The sequence below is a fragment of the Nycticebus coucang genome, chromosome 6, assembly GCF_027406575.1.
Source record: "Nycticebus coucang isolate mNycCou1 chromosome 6, mNycCou1.pri, whole genome shotgun sequence".
In the NCBI taxonomy this organism is placed as follows: domain Eukaryota; kingdom Metazoa; phylum Chordata; class Mammalia; order Primates; family Lorisidae; genus Nycticebus; species Nycticebus coucang.
In genome coordinates this window covers 67,148,986-67,166,915 of record NC_069785.1, presented here as the reverse complement: position 1 = coordinate 67,166,915, position 17,930 = coordinate 67,148,986, and the positions used below count along the sequence as shown (strand labels likewise).

Here is a 17,930-nt window from a genome sequence, read left to right as displayed (position 1 = left end):
GGCTGAGGCAAGAGAATTGTCTAAGCCCAAGAGCTGGAGGTTGCTGTGAGCTGTGACGTCATGGCACTCTACCAAGGGTGATAAGTGAGACTCTGTCTCTTTCTTTTTTTTTTTTTTGGTAGAGACAGAGTCTCACTTTACTGCCTTCAGTAGAGTGCCATGATGTCACAGGACTCACAGCAACCTCTAGCTCTTGGGCTTCCGCGATTCTCCTGCCTCAGCCTCCCGAGCAGCTGGGATTACAGGCACCGAGACTCTGTCTCTTAGAAAAAAAAAAATAAAATTCTATATTTTTCTACCTTATTTAAAAATCTCTAGTGAGTCCAGGTGTGGTGGCTCATGCCTATAATCCTACCACTCTGGGAGCCCAGGCAGGTCGATTGCTTGAGTTCAGGAGTTCGAGATCAGCCTGAGCAAGAGTGAGACTCTGTCTCTATTAAAAATAGAAAAATTAGCTGGGCGTGGTGGTGGGTACCTATAGGCCCAGCTACTCAGGAGGCTGAGGCAAAAGGATATCTTGAGCCAAAGAGATTGAGGTAGCTATGATGAAGCCATGGCACTCTGCCAATTATGAAGAGTGTGACTCTGTCTCAAAAAAAAAAAAAGAAAAAATTATAATAATAATCTTGGCTTGGTGCCCACATCACCAGGGTGATGCACCAAGGCTGGTAGTTTGAACCTGGCCTGGGCCAGCTAAATAGCAACAATAACAAATGCAACCAAAAAAACAGCCAGGCATTGTGGTGGGCACCTGCAATCCCAGCTACTTGGGAGGCTGAGGCAAAAGAATCACTTAAGCCCAAGAGTTTGAAGTTGCTGTGAGCTTTGACACCATGGCACTCTAGGGAGGGCGACATAGTGAGACTCTGTCTCAAAAAACAAAAAAAAAAAAACCTGTAGTGAAACAGAAACAGAGCCAAGTTTCAATATTATTAGAGAACAAAGAGTGATGAGAAAGGAAAAACCCAGCTTTTGAGGCATGTTCCATTGCCCACCACTGTTTCCTACCAATTTAACATCCAACAAACAACATATTAGTTAGGTATAAAATCCATGCATATGGATGTTGATAAAGAGAGGATTTTTATACCCAGGTCCTAGGAATGCTGTGATTCTTTTTTTTTTGGCCGGGGCTGGGTTTGAACCCGCCACCTCCGGCATATGGGACTGGTGCCCTACCCGCTGAGCCACAGGCGCCGCCCGGAATGCTGTGATTCTTAATGATCTTAGGTGTTGCTGGGAGAAACAAGGTGGGGGTTTCTTTCTTTCTTTTTTTTTTTTTTTGCAGTTTTTGGCCAGGGCTGGCTTTGAACCCGCCACTTCCGGCATATGGGGCCAGCGCCCTACTCCTTTGAGCCACAGGCGCCGCCCCAGTGGTGGGGGTTTCTAGCCCTCAGAGATTATTGCAGTTGTTGGTTAATGAGAATATCTTGGAATGACTCTAACATTAAATTGACAGGAGGTGCTGTTGCCATCCAGAAGCCAATCCATAGCAGTCCAAAGATGTAGTTGACTACACATACATAGATAGACACTCAAACACCAGCAATCTACCTCCAAAACTAGACCTTTTCACTTAGAACATAATAGGCTCCAAAGAGAATGCGACGCATCCAGAGATAACATAAAAGTTGTAATGAAGGTGGTGATGATTGCTTAACTCCTTAAATCTTACCATTTATTAGGCTGATAAAGTACCAACTCTGAGTTTATAGTACCCAAATCCTAAATGAGCATAATCCTACATATACAAAGGCACTCAATTCACATATTGGCTGATTTTCTCTGAAGATTAAATATGATACCAATCAGCAGTAGAAAATGAGAGTCAAAGATTGGGAACCTCTCCCCTTGTGAAAGATTCTTCAGTCCAATTTAAATGTAGTCCTTGAATAGAGACATTTAAGAAAATCACACGGCCCCTGGCCAAACTGCAACCAAAAAATAACCAGGCGTTGTGACGGGCGCCTGTAGTCCCAGCTACTCGGGAGGCTGAGGCAAGAGAATCGCTTAAGCCCAGGAGTTGGAGGTTGCTGTGAGCTGTGTGAGGCCACGGTACTCTATCGACGGCCAGAAAGTGAGACTCTGTCTCTACAAAAAAAAAAGAAAATCACACATGTGTCCACAATCCAAACTGCTGAACAGTCTGAAACAGATGTCCAGTTCTGGGGTAATTTACTGAATGACCACCACTCTACCTGTAATCCTTCTTCCTTCCCTCAACACAAACACAGACACACACTTTTCTGACACTGAAAACTAGTCTAGAAGCTGAGTTCTGATTACTGTGTGCATTCTGTATAGCTGGCTCTGACCTCTTGGGTTAGAAAGTCATCACTATAGATAGGCTGCAGTGGCTCACATTTATAATCCTAGCACTCTTGGGAGGCCAAGGTGGGTAGATTAAGCTCAGGAGCTCAGCCTGATCAAGAGTGAGACCCTGTCTCTAAAAAAAAGCTGGGTGTTATGGCAGGTCCCTGTAGTCCTAGCTACTAGGGAGGCTGAGGCAAGATGATTGCTTGAGCCAAGAGTTTGAGGTTGCTATGAGCTATGATGCCACTGCACTCTACCGAGGGCGACAAAATAAGACTCTGACTCAAAAAAAAAAAAAAGAAAGAAAAGAAAAGTTATCAATATTTGCAGATCATCACTGTTAAAAGTCCAGAGAATGCTCATAACACTGATTCTGATTAATTGATTAATTCTGGTCCCTAAAGACCTGCCAAAACATTATCCTTACCTGCTTACTTTCTCTCTCATACCCCCTCCGTGTACTTTCATAATTCTACCTTTTTCATAAAATCAATGTTCTGAATTTATGATAAATGCCAAAAGGCATTTTTGCTTTTTTGAAAATCAAGCATTTATAATTTACTTTGGCAACTTTCTTGATATGTGGTAGATCCTGGAAAGACCCTTTGAAATTTCTTTGTATTGTGGCCAGGTGCAGTGGTTCATGCCTGTAATCCTAGCACTATGGGGGTGCCTGAGCTCACATGTTTGACACAGCCTAAGCCAGAGAGAGACCTGGTTTCTAAAAATAGCCAGGTGTTGGGGTGGGTGCCTGTAGTCTCAGCTACTTGGGAGGGTTAGATGTGAGAATTCCAAGAGCTTCAGGTTGCTGTGAGCTATGACGCCATAACACTCTACAGAGGGAAGCAAAGTGAGACTGTCTCCAAAAAAAAAACAATTTTTTTTCTTTGTATTGATTTGAAGATAAAAAGTAACCAGAGAAAGTAAACTGGAGCCTCCTTGCTATTCCTTCGTAGGGTTGGAATGTCACTCTAATCCTTAAACTCTTTCAGGAATGCTGTAAGAAACCTTAGAGAGTCACTAGAAAGAGGAAATTGTGGACAAAGAATATATAATCATCTTTACTCTTGGCTTTACTTTTGTTTCTTTGTTCTTTCTCTTAGAAAAGAACTGAGTCAGGGCGGCGCCTGTGGCTCAGTGAGCAGGGCACCGGCCCCATATACCTAGGGTGGCGGGTTCAAACCTGGCCCCGGCCAAACTGCAACAAAAATATAGCCGGGCGTTGTGGCGGGCGCCTGTAGTCCCAGCTACTTGGGAGGCTAAGGCAAGAGAATCGCCCAAGCCCAGGAGTTGGAGGTTGCTGTGAGCTGTGTGACGTCACGGCACTCTACCGAGGGCAATAAAGTGAAACTCTGTCTCTATAAAAAAAAAAAAAGAAAAGAACTGAGACAGAAGCAATTTCATGGTCAATCTGTGCATTTCTTTTGCTTGTCCCTTTTGTATACTTTATATTAGCAAGGGGCATTCTTTCAAGGTCCCTCTTTCTTGGACACAGGCACTGGCCTAAATCTTCCAGGTACTCCTGTGAACTTTCTGATTGCCTTGCTTGTGCACAACCTATCACCAAATTGTTTCACAGCTGAGACAGCAATCCCAGGCACAGAAGGAGCTAAGTCCCCAGTGGGACACCTATATACTCACTCAGTCATCAAGGAAAGCTCTTTTCTGGAAGTGGTTTTATTTCCTGCTAGTCAGTGCTCCTGGGATGCCAGGAGGAAGATATGCTACTACATTTTATACAAAGCCAAGCCCCTGATTCTGTACTGAAAAATTCATAAGACAACACCTAAGATGTAAATTGAAAACACCACTCTTGTAGTCAGTTTGCCAGATTAAATCCTGCTAAAGAACACACTAGGAGAAAAAACTCAGGTTGGACTGATCAATAAAATAACAGTACTGACTCATACACATGAGGAGCTCATTAATATGTATGTAACAAACCACTCTTAACTGATCAATTATTAAGTGGAGTTCAGGATCTCTGTATGAGGATGACTTTATTTAATTATTTAATTAATTAAAAGAAATGTTTAGTGGTGGGGAGAAGTGAAGAAATTCATATATGAGTTTAGAATTATTCAGTTTTCTTCTACTTTGCAACAGAAATCTAAGGAGAGATCATAGCAGAATAATAGTGTTTAATTAGCTCTGCTAATTATCATTTGGTAACATTTATAACCTTCATTAAGCCATAGTGCATATTAAGCAGCTCTGTGATATTCATCTAATAACTTAGATGGCTTTATAGGATTTCATATTCTACTATTCACTGCAATAAAAAAAGTGAATTCTACTATTCACTTAACACTCTCCAGGAGAAGATAAACATCAGAAAAGAACTCATTTTACCATCTTTCTCATATACTCAGGGTACAAGAGCAAGGAGTGTCAGAAGATTGATCCCATCAGGGAAAATAAGGAATAGAAATGTTAAAAAGTTAAGGTCATTAAGTGCCTTAATATAATAACTACAGCAACAACTAAAATTATGTCAATTCTCAGTCTCTAAGACGCTAAGAAGTGCCACTATGGCTCCTGGGGCTCAGTTTACCAGAGAAGTAAACAAAAAACTGAAAAGGGATTTACAGAGAATTTGAAGAGGAAATCTCTGGAGTTTCCAACAGTTTGTGTCTTTTATCTTTTGATGATAACTTCTTTTCAATTCACCTTCAGGTATTACTTTAATGGCACTTATTAAGGATCTGAGTGCTGATAGGCAGGTGACATAGAATAGTGATAGCAGAGCCTCAGCCTCCCAAGTACCTGGGACTACAGATCCCCACCACAACACTGGGCTATTTTTGGAGATGGGGGTCTCGCTCTTGCTAAGGCTGGTCTTGAACTCATGAGCTCAGAGGATCTACCTGCCTCAGCCTCCCAGAGTTCTGGGATTACAGGTGAGTTGGACAGCACCCTGAATAAGAGCTAGAGTCCTTCTCTACTAACAATAGAAAAAAAAAAAAAAAAAAGCCAGGTATAGAGGCACATGCCTGTAGTCCTAGCCACTTGGGAGGCTGAGGCAAAAGGATTGCTTGACCCCAAGAGTTTGAGGTTGCTGTGAGCTATGAAGCCATGGCATTCTACCCAGGGCAACAGAATAAGACTGTCTCCCCAACCAAAAACAAGAATGGAAAGATAAATTGGGGCTAATAGTTGAACATTCAGATTTATTCAGAATTATAAGACTGTGTAGAAAATAGAATGTCATCAAATACACTAATAGTTGTACTATGTTAATAAGATATTAAAAATCATCAATTACTTGGGTGGCACCTGTGGCTCAGTGAGTAGGGCGCCGGCCCCATATACCGGAGGTGGCAGGTTCAAACCTGGCCCTGGTCAAAAACTGCAAAAAAAAAAAAAAAAAATCATCAATTACTTGTCACAAGAAGCTGATAGGCAGAAATCATGGAATAATTGAGGATAAAGGGAGAAATCTTTTTTTTTTTTTGTAGAGACAGAGTTTCACTTTATTGCCCTCCGTAGAGTGCCGTGGCGTCACACAGCTCATAGCAACCTCCAACTCCTGGGCTTAGGCGATTCTCCTGCCTCAGCCTCCTGAGTAGCTGGGACTACAGGCACCCGCCACAACGCCCAGCTATTTTTTTGTTGCAGTTTGGCCGGGGCTGGGTTTGAACCTGCCACCCTCAGTATATGGGGCCGGCGCCCTGCTCACTGAGCCACAGGCGCTGCCCTAAAGGGAGAAATCTTAATGCCTCCTTTCCACAGCTCATGTCAGAAAAAGAATAAACTGAATAAATACTAAAATAACTACAACATTTAACTATTTGTGAGGGAAATCTAGCACCTTTCCAAACACTAAGCACATACACTTATACATTGCTTCCCCCCCACCTTTATAAAAAAAGAAAAAAGACAGGGCAGCGCCTGTGGCTCAAAGGAGTAGGGCTCTGGCCCCATATGCTGGAGGTGGCAGGTTCAAACCCAGCCCTGGCCAGAAACTGCAAAAAAAAAAAAAGAAGCTCCAGGTCTCCTGAGCTTCCAGGCTGCTTTAATTTGATTGTAACTCTGGTAGCAGAAGGCAACAAGGCAAAAGAGAGAAAGAACACCATATGTGGCAATATAATCGGTCTTCAAATAGTTCTTAGAAACTACATATTCTATTATTCACTGAAGACTTATTTCAGCACTTAATTTTAACCAATTAGCATCTGCTCCAGGTCAGCAGTGAAGGCCATTCCAGTGTGCACCAGAAAATGCAAGTGTAGTGATCACATTAATTTGAAGACTACAGATCCTGTTCTGCAGTAATCCCTATATGGTCTCAGGCTCAGCCCCTAAAGACTTTTTCTGGTAAAGAGAAAGAAATAGCATATCAAACAATTTTAATATTCAAGTCTGTTTAAATTCCCTGCATGTGAAATTAGCAAAGGAAAAAATATCTCATAAGTGAAATCAATGCACAACATATATTACACGGCAGTATCCATTACTATTGCAAAGTTTTATTTAAAAATCTATTTATCTATTTATTTATATGTTTGAGCAATGGGAGTCTTGCCATATTGCACAGGCTGGTCTCAAACTCCAGGCCTCAAGCAATCCTCCTCCTTCAAACTCCCAAATTGCTGGGATTACAGGTATAAACGACTGCTGAATGAAGCATCTCCACTTGCTCTTTCCTAAGTCTTTTCACTCTACAACCTTCTTCCTGCTTGAAACTCACATTTTCCTTCAGGAAAGCTATTAACTTTGCAGCAGATGAGTGGTGATAAAGACCTAAGAACTCCCTCTGATAGTGATTGTATTTTTGCCACAGAAGACTGATGATCCCTCCCATTTCTGTATCATTCCAAGGGAAGCACTAGAATTCATTTCTTCAAAATAAATAACTACTGTAACTACGTCCTTCCTGAACATACCTCTTACCTTCTTTCATAATGCACTTCGTAAAAAGTCAAAGCTTGAGTGTGTCTTATCTCTACTCCATTATTTTGTCCCTCAGAATATAAAAATAAACCAGCAAACAAAATAAGTAAAAAACCTACAAACTAAAGTTAACATAAAAGAAAGCTTAAAAGCCTTTTTCTGAATCATTCAGAATTATAGATGTCAGATGTTTCAAAACAGTGATTTCTAGACCAGCCCACACAAGCTTATTTAACCTGTAATATGGCTGGATCAAACTGTACTAAAAAACTAATGAATCCGCCTATAGTTCCAGCTACTTGGGAGGCTGAGGCAGGAGAATCACCTAGGCCCAGGAGTTGGAGGTTGCTGTGAGCTGTGTGACACTATGGCACTCTACCGAGGACGATAAAGTGAAACTCTGTCTCTACAAAAAAAAAAAAAAAAACTAATGAATCATCATTTAGATTAACAGTCCTATGAGAAAACAGAAGAATTCTAAATGGAGACATCACAAACCACATCTTGCTCTGCTGTAGTCGAGAAAGGAGAAATGGAATGATTTCTCTTGGCTCTAAGCCAGCTGTTCTCAAGTTTTTGGCCAAGGAAACTCTTATAAATTGAGAGCCTTAAAGAGTTTTTATTTATGTAGGCTCTTTTTACTGATATTTAATGTATTAGAAATTATAATTAAAAGATATAAATAACAATTTGAGAACTGATTAGTAATTGCGAGGGATTAGGGCTGAGGGCAGGGAAAGTGGAGGAGTCAGGTGAGTGTGGTGATCATAAGAGCAACACAAGATCCTTCAGAAATTATTTTATATGGTCTTACTTTGTTTCCTCTGTTGTCAACTGTAATGATTTGTAAATGAAGTATTTTTTCCCTTGGGGAAAAAAAAAAAAGAGCAACACAAGACTGAGAGGCTGAGGTAGGTGGATGGCTTGAACTCAGGAGTTTAAGACCAGCCTGAGGAAGAGCAAGACTTTATCAAAAATAGACACATTAGTTGTGTGTCGTGATGCATGCCTATACTCCCAGCTACTTGGGAGGCTGAGCCAAGACAATTGCTCAAGCCCAAGAGTTTGAGGTTGCTATGAGCTATGACATCACGCACTCTACCCAGGGCGACAGAGTGAGACTGTCTCAAAAATAAAAATAAAAATAAAAAAGGCAACATAAGAGTTCCTTATGGTGATGAAGCTGTTCTGTATTGACTGGGTGATGGATACATGTCACAAAATTGCACAGAACTAAACAAACACACACACAGAAATAAGTACCAGTAAAATGAGGAAAATCTGAACAAGATAGGTGAATGCCTCAACGCCAACATTCCAGTTTGATACCATATTACGATATTGCAAGACATTACCATGAGGGAAAACTAGCAAAAGGGCACACAAAATCTCTCTGTATTTTTTATTACAACTACAATTATCTCAAAATAAAATAATTAATAAAAAATTGAGACCTGCCCAAGAACTTTTGTCTCATATATATATATATTTTTTTTTTTTTTTTTTGAGACAGAGCCTCAAGCTGTCGCCCTGGGCATCACAGCTCACAGCAACCTCCAACTCCTGGGCTCAAGCGATTCTCCTGCCTCCTTCTCCCAAGTAGCTGGGAGACTGCCACAATGCCTGGCTATTTTTTGGTTGCAGCAGTCATTGTTGTTTGGTGGGCCTGGGCTGGATTTGAACCCACCAGCTCAGGTGTATGTGGCTGGCACCTTAGCTGCTTGAGCCACAGCCGCCGAGCCTCATATATATTTTTTTGAGACAGAGTCTCACTATGTCACCCTCAGTAGAGTGCCGTGGTGTCACAGCTTACAGCAACCTCAAACTCTTGGGCTTAAGTGATTCTCTTACCTCAGCCTCCCAAGTAGCTGGGACTATAGGCACTTGCCACAATGCCTGGCTATTTGTTGTTGTTGTTGTTGTTGTTGTTATTGTTGTTGATTAGCAGGCCAGGGCCAGGTTTGAACCTACCAGCCCTGGTGTATGTAGCTGGTGTCCTAACCACTGAGCTACGGGCACTGAGTCCCTAAGAACTTTTATTGATGTGAGAGATATATACTGATATTCATCATACAAGAATCAAAAAACAGGGTGGCACCTATGGCTCAAGGAGTAGGGCGCCGGTCCCATATGCCGGAGGTGGCGGGTTCAAACCCACCCCTGGCCAAAAACCACAAAAAAAAAAAAAGAATCAAAAAACAAAATTGAATACATATTAACTTATTTAAAATATGATTTAAAAACCTAATACATACAAACATATATAAAAGTTTAAATAAAAAAGCTAGCTTCCAAAAGAAAGAAAAAAGAAAAAGAGTACTTTTTATTTAAAGCCCTGGGTAGAGTGCTGTGCTATCATAGCTCACAGCAACCTCAAACTCCTGGGCTCAAGTGATTCTCTTGCCTCAGCCTCCAAGTAGCTGGGACTACAGGCACCCGCCACAATGCCCAGCTCTTGTTTTAGAAATGAGATCTTTTTTTTTTTAACTGATACAGAGTCTCACTTTGTTGCCCTCTGTAGAGTACCAGGGTGTCACATCTCATAGCAACCTCAAACTCTTGGGCTCAAGCGATTCTTTTGTCTCAGCCTCCCTAGTAGCTGGGACTAAGACACCCACCATATCACCTGGCTATTTTTTTTTTTTTTTTTTGTAGAGACAGAGTCTCACTTTATGGCCCTCGGTAGAGTGCCGTGGCCTCACACAGCTCACAGCAATCTCCCACTCCTGGGCTCAAGCGACTCTCTTGCCTCAGCTTCCCAAGCAGCTGGGACTACAGGCGCCTGCCACAACGCCCGGCCATTTTTTGGCTGCAGTTTGGCCGGGGCTGGGTCTGAACCCGCCACCCTCGGTATATGGGGCAGGCGCCCCACCGACTGAGCCACAGGCGCCGCCCTATTTTTTTTTTTTTGCTTAGCAGGCCCTGGCCGGGTTTGAATCCACCAGCCCCAGTTCATATGGCCGGCGCCCTAACCACTAAGCAATGGGTGCTCAGCCTAGAGACAAGGTCTTGGTCTTTCTCAGGCTGGTCTTGAACTCCTGAGCTCGGGAAATCCACCTGCCTTGGCCTCCCAGAGTGCTAGGATTACAGGGGTAAAAGTGATAGTTCTTTTTTTTTTTTTTGGACCTCGGTAGAGTGCTGTGGCTTCACAGCTCACAGCAACCTCAAACTCTTGGGCTTAAGCAATTGTCTTGCTTCAGCCTCCCAAGTAGCTAAGACTACAGACGCCTGCCACAATGCTCGGCTATTTTTTTTGTTGTAGTTGTCATTGTTGTTTAGCTGGCCCAGGCCAAGTTCAAACCTGCCAGCCTTGGTGTATGTGGCTGACACTGTAACCACTGTGCAGAGCCAAAAGTGATAGTTCTTAAAGATTAGAAATGTTAGTAGCAATGTGGAATCTGAGACTGTATCAATGAACTTTTTGTACTCTCTTACACTAAAATTTATTGGTCCATCCTGTACTTTGAATGTTTCTTTTATCCATGCATGATTTAACACCCATTGGTCATTATGAACATACTGATTTAGTGAGTTATATAATTCTTTCAAATATCGAAATACTTCACTAATATCAAAAAGTTATATCTGAAATACTGTCTCTGATCTCATCAGAAAAGACTTTAGGCACTGGTAAACTGTCACGCTCACAAATACAAATTTTTCTTTCTTTCTTTTTTTTTTTAAGACACAGTCTCACTTTATGGCCCTCGGTAGAGTGCCGTGGCATCACAGCTCACAGAAACCTCCAACTCCTGGGCTTAGGGGATTCTCTTGCCTCAGCCTCCCGACTAGCTAGGACTACAGGTGCCCGCCAAAACACCCGGCTATTTTTTTGTTGCAGTTTGGCCGGGGCTAGGTTTGAACCCGCCACCCTCGGTACATGGGGCTGGCACTGCCCCAAATACAAGTTTTTCAAATTATAATTTTTCCTTAAAAGCTCAAGTTTTATCATTAACAGATATTAACCATTGTTCTCCTTGGAGTAATAGGTTCATTTCATAGGTTCATATTTTAAAGAAAATATCTGCCAAACAACCAAGTCTGAGTAATTATGTCAGTTGTTCTTTTAAATAAAAATGGCATTCCATAAACAAACTGGTTCAGCTCACAACTCAATTGCGTAAGTGCTTTTCCTAGAGACAAATATTGTACTTGGGCATGTAGCAGAAGTGCTTTATGTATACTTCCCATTTTGTCACAAAGAATATAAAATGACGAAAGAGGGACGGAGGGAGGGGATGGGGCCTTGGTGTGTGTCACACTTTACGGGGGCAAGACATGATTGCAAGAGGGACTTTACCTAACAATTGCAATCGGTGTAACCTGGCTTATTGTACCCTCAATGAATCCCCAACAATAAAAAAAAAAAAAGAAAGAAAAAAAGACTAGTCCAAAATGCAGCTGAAACAAAAGTTGCATATATGCACGCCTGTGTGCGTGAACACAAGAATTCCTCCAGCCACGGTGCGGCGGTGGGGGTGGGAGGGCAGTTCATGAATCTGGTGAAATACAGCATAATCCTCATGGAGCACATTCTGGGAACTTTCCCATGTACACAGTCTTCTCTTTCCTCTCTGCCTGGCAAATACCTACTTATTCATTTTAAAATAAATCTATCCATAGTATTAATCAATTAGATCATTTGTGGTAGGCAGACACCTACCTAAAATCCCCGAAATCTGTGAATGATACCTTATTTGGGGAAAGGGTCCTTGAAGCTATGATTAAATTAAGTATCTTGAGATAAAAAAAAAAAAAAGAATATAAAATGACATGTATCCAAAGGCTGGGATTTAATAAAATTAATAATTTAAAATGCATTATTAAAAACATTTAAAAATGAAACTAGCTTTTAATTTTTTTATCTTTCACTTTGAGCACACAGTGGTAAAGAATGTCCTATAATCCTAGCAACTCGAGAGGCTAAGGCAGGAGGATCACTTGAGACTAGGAGTTCAAGACTTTTTTATTTATTCATTTATTTATTTATTTATTTATTTATTTTTTGGAGTTCAAGACTTGTCTGGACAACACAGCAAGACCTCTCCCCATCTCTACAATCGATCAATCACTCAATAAAGAAGAAAACAATTAGCTGGGCATGGTTGTGAAATGCCTGTAGTCTTAGTTACTGGGGACGCTGGGGCAGGAGAATTGCTTGAGTCCAGGAGTTCAAGATGGCAGTGTGCTATGATTGTGTCACTGCGTTCCAGCCTGGGTGACCAGAGCAATACCTAGTCTCTTAAAAACAAAAACAAAAACAAAACCTGATAACTACTAGTACAGGTTCGTGTCATTCTTGATTCAGTGCCAAAATGCCAGCCATCTGCTGACCATTATTTTTGCACCAGCAGTGCAAATGTCAACAGAGTGAAAAAGGCAAATAATGTTTCAGTATTATCAAGAAAATAGTTTTGACCTTGCAGAACCCCTGAAAATTTTGATAACGAATCAAATTTCAAGATCTGAGACTGAGGACAAGATCAGCTGCCCCAGAAGCATATGTCCATCTGATTCCTAAACAAAACTGGAATTCTAGTAGGGATGAAGCAGAGGAAGATTGACTGTTCAGTTTTAGACAAACAACAGTTTTTGCCACAACAGGACAGTTTGAAAGGAAAGGTAAAGGAAAAAGAGATAAGAAAGCAGAGAAATTTGTTAGCAACAGTAGAATAGAAAGAAGTGAGTGCTGCTGTGATCCACAGCCTGAAGATTTTTGTTTTTTCTTTTCTGAGATAGAGTTTCACTTTGACACCCTTGATAAAGTACCATGGTGTTCGCAGGTGTTCGCTCACAGCAACCTCAAACTCTTGGGCTTGAGTGATTCTCTTCCCTCAGCCTTCTGAGTAGCTGAGATTACAGACACCCGCCACAACACCCAGCTATTTTTAGAGACAGGGTCTCACTTTTGCTCAGGCTGGGCTCGAACTTGTGAGCTTAAGCAGTCATGAGCCACCACACCCAGCTAGACTGAGGATTTTATAAGTAAGAATGTTTACAAATTAGGCATTAATACATTTTAGCAATTGAGTAAAAATATCTGGGAGAATGAGGAATGTCCATCAACTGCTGATAAAAATTGCCCCTTACCCTTGGCAGGGGTTAGGGGAGTCACTCTTTATAGTAACTATTTGTTTTGCAATTGGGAAGGATAAATAAGACTTCTCTGAAATTATAATTTAGTAATTCAGAAATTAAACATCCTCTTACCTAAAATAAATTTTAAAATCATTCTTAATTAACCAGGAGTCATCATTTCCTACAAAAGCTTCCTTGTCCTTGCCATTTAAGCTAAAAGTGTAGAGATAAAACTTCAAAATCGTATGAAGGGTATTGTATAATACAGGTTAACTCCTGATTATGGATACCTTAGCAACCTTAGCACTGTTGAACCACACAGGAAACGGCCTTCTGTTTAGATAGGATTCAATGCCCAAGTGAATCTATCCTATCTCTTTACATAGCATTCAATGCCCAAATCAGTAGATGTTCTGGGACCTTCTCCAACACAAAATCACTTAGGTGATTTTGGATCTCCTCCTATAGTAGAGTAAGGTTGGAGAAATCGTTTTCCTACAGGAAACCAAAATCACCCCTAGGTAATTTTGTGTTGGAAGAGGTCCCAGAACATCTACTGATTTGCATAACTTGCATATAAGACTCATGGATTTGAAATGAGATAATGGGTGATTCTGATGAGAGGTGATTCCTATCTAAAGAATGTACTTTAAGCAGCAAAGCAGACTTGTGTTCCCACAAAGCATATTTATATATTGTATACCATGTATATGTTCCTAAAAGAATATGCATAAACGAAATCATAGCATCACAATATGGAAGAACCTTAAATCATCTAATTTAACTTTTAAGGTATAATATTTTCATAATAGGTAGTCTAAAATTTCTATTTAAACTGTACCTCAAACTGCCTAGGTGGGTGGAGAAAACAACTTACTATATTGGCGTGACTGAAAAGATTAAATTCTATAACATATGTCACGTGCCTAGCTACAGTGTTCTGGCAATCTCACATGATAGCCATTATTAGCCTTGCCATTATTGGCTGAGAGTCAAGTCATTCTTGAAAGCTCAAATTGAGTTTCACATCCATTAAAGTCCCCCCATGATTCTCTACACAAATTTTAATCAGCAAGATTTCCTAAATGTCTGTACTTATAATAGCTGATTATTTTTAACTAAAAACACACACAGTAGCAAAGGATATACAGTGAAAAGATTCTGTTCCATCCCGACACTCAGTTCCCTTTTCCAGAACCATTCAATGTGAGACAAATACATAGCGCGTGGGCGCGCAGACACACACACACACAGTAGAACCTCCATAGTTGACCACCTCCTTAAGTTGACCTAATTTTCGTAGACCAGACATGTACCACATGTATGTATCAGTATAGCAGGTCTAGTTCCTTATGTCGACCAGTTTATTAAAGTCCCTTGGGTAGTCAACTCTACTATATAGAGTTGGGTATATACTTTCTCTTTATTAGAGTTGTATGTACCTTCCTTTTATTTATTCAAGAGTTGGAGGTTGCTGTGAGTGGCATCACAGCACTCTACCCAGGGCAGCTTGAGACTCTGTCTCAAAAAAAAAAAAAAAAAAAAGTTTTACTTTGTCATTCCTGTAATTATAGCACTCTGAGAGGTCGAGGTGGGTGGATTGCTTGAGCTTAAGAGTTCAAGACCAGGCCGGGCGTGGTGGCTCACGCCTGTAGTCCCAGCACTGTGGGAGGCCAAGGCAGGTGGATTGTCTGAGCTCAGAGGTTCAAGACCATTATGAGCAGCAGTGAGACAGAGTAAGACCCCGTCTCTACTAACAACATCAAAAACAGCCAGCACCACCAGAGGAAGAAGAAAATCAACAAAAAAGGAGTACTTCAAACAAAGAAGAATGAACAAGCAAACTGAAATTAAAAAAAAAAAAAAAAGAGTTCAAGACCAGCCTGAGCAAGTGAGACACTGTCCCTAAAAATACCCAGGCATTATGGAGGGCACCTGTAGTCCGAGGTACTTGGTAGGCTGAGGCAAGAGAATCATTTGAGCCCAGGAGTTTGAGGTTGCTGTGAGCTATGATGCACGGCACTCGAAAAAGGGCAAAATGAGATTCTCTCTCAAAAAAAAAGTTTTACTTTGGCTTTGAGGGACATTAATCAGAAGGCGAGGACACTAGTTAAAGTCCACTATAACAGTCCAAGTAAGATACAATGATGGCTTGAACCAAGACAGTAGTTTAATGCAAAAAATGAAATGGGTTATAGGTAGAATTAGTATGACTCAGAGATTGCCTCAATTAAGGAATTAAGAAAAATCTGGGCTGACTTCAAGGTTTCTGGTGCCATTATCTCAGACAGGAGAAACAAGAAAATAGCAGTAGCAGCAGCAACAACAACAATAATGACATAAATTGTTGGTGAGACTGAATCAGAAACACAGTGTTAAGTAGGTAACTGGATATAAAAGACAGGAACGTAGGAGAAAAGTCAGGGCAATAGTTAAAGAAATTCATGGGCTGCTTTGGGAGACACAGCTCAGGCCATAGCCCAAGGAGACTGGATGGGGAGAAAAAAAGGAAGAAAGCTGAGGTGAAAACCTGGGAACATCAACATTTAAAGGAGTAAATCCAGGAAGAAAAGACCACAAAGTAGTCTGGAAATGATAATAATCATGATGATAAAATCATACTTTAATTTATTGCTTATTCTGTGTACATTTTTCTAAGTATTTTATGTGTATTTCATTTATGCCTTAAAATAATCATCTGGGGGTAATTACTATTACCATATACATTTATGCTTTCATTCATTTATGCATTCGTTCATTTACAAAGTCTCATTCGGTAGTCCTGCATAGAGTGCTGTAGCATCACAGCTCACAGCAACCTCAAACTCTTCGGTGCAGGCAATCCTCTTGCCTCAGCCTCCTTAGCTGCTGGGACTACAGGCATATGCTGATGTGTCCAGCTTATTTTTAGCAGAGACAGGGTCTCACGCTTGCTTAGGCTGTTCTCAAATTCCTGAGCTCAAGCAGTCCATCTGCCTCAGCCTCCTAGAGTGCTAGGATTATAGGCATGAGCCACTGCACTTAGCTAGCATATACTTTTAAAGGTGAAAACATTAAGGCTGGGCGGGTAGGTAACTTGGCCAAGGTTACTAGTAAGTGATGAGGCTGGGATTCAAACTCAGGAAATTTGGCTTCAGAATCCATGAATGATGTCACAAGAAGTCAAGGGGAAATGGGAGTTTAAATAAATAAATGGGCTATTGTTAAACTTAACAAAAAGTTCTACTTGTAGAAAAAGGACACAAAAGCAAAACTGCACTGGGCCAAGGAGAGCAAGATGAGGCAAAGGGAAGATAATTAGAATCTGTATGCCTACTGTGTGCAAGTTCTACATATGTTACCTCATTAAATCTCAAAATACTCCTTTGAAGTTGGCTGATGACAGCTTTGACAGAAAATAAACAGAGCCACAGGAAGATTAATTGACTTGCTTGTAATTACTTAGCCAGCTTTATTAAGTGGCAGGGCTGGGATTTGAACCAAGGTATGTCTGATTTTAAAGCATTTGGTCTTTTCTGCTATATCATAATACTCCAAAGAAGCTTAGAAGTAGAGAAGGGAGACATGAAAGTAGCTCACAATCTGTTTATATTATGTTCTAGGATTTTCCTGAAGATCATTGTTATGCTCTGTGGTCTATAATTTTGAAGATTTGGACATCTGCCTATCCGAAGTCTTTGCCCAATTTAGCAGAATAACCTAGACAACAGGATCACTGACTACATGTGCAAATTCTTTCAACATTCTCCATTATGATTAATTTTGACTTAGACACTTGAAAATCAAAACTTGAGGGTGGTGCCTGTGGCTCAAAGGAGTAGGGCGCCGGCCCCATATACCAGAGGTGGTGGGTTCAAACCCAGCCCCGGCCAGAAACTGCAAAAAAAAAGAAAAGAAAACCAAAACTTGAGTTGCTTTCTCAAACAAACAAGAGGGCACTTGCCTGGGCGGCGCCTGTGGCTCAGTGAGTAGGGCGCCGGCCCCATATGCCGAGGGTGGCGGGTTCAAACCCAGCCCCGGCCAAACTGCAACAGAGAAATAGCCAGGCGTTGTGGCGGGCGCCTTTAGTCCCAGCTGCTGGGGAGGCTGAGGCAAGAGAATCACGTAAGCCCAAGAGTAGAGTTTGCTGTGAGCCGTGTGACGCCACGGCACTCTACCTGAGGGCGGTACAGTGAGACTCTGTCTCTACAAAAAAAAAAAAAAAAAAAAAGAAGGCACTTGCCATTTAGTAGTTCTCTGCTGAAGAAAATTCATCTTCCATAAAAAAGACAATCAAAGGTTTTTCAATGATTTGTATCTATTTTTAAATCTGAATTCCCACGGGAATTTTTGTACATTCTTAGATAAGAGGTCTGGCTCTCCTTCCACTAGCTTTATGACCTTCGTAAGCTGATTTAAACTTTCCACACAAATGAATCCTGATCTGTAAGATGGGGATTTAACTATCGCAGACAGCTGTTGAAAGTGGGAGAGAAAAGGCCTACAGAACCCTTAGCACACTGTCTAGCTTAGTTCCTGCTCAATATATGCTATAACGATTTGTCTCCTTCCCTAACCTCATAGTCCGTTACTCTTCTTCTCCCACTTTATGCTCTGAGTTTCATGGGGAGAAAGAATTTTGTTATTAAACAAGATGTTTAAAAACT

At 41.1% G+C, this 17,930-nt stretch overlaps 1 protein-coding gene across 2 annotated transcripts in view; it reads right to left on the bottom strand.

Moving 5' to 3' along the window:
• The window catches only part of ZNF609 (zinc finger protein 609), a 261,907-nt gene that overhangs the window by 73,464 nt on the left and 170,513 nt on the right, over nt 1-17,930 (bottom strand). The gene's annotated exons all lie outside the window — the stretch shown is intronic.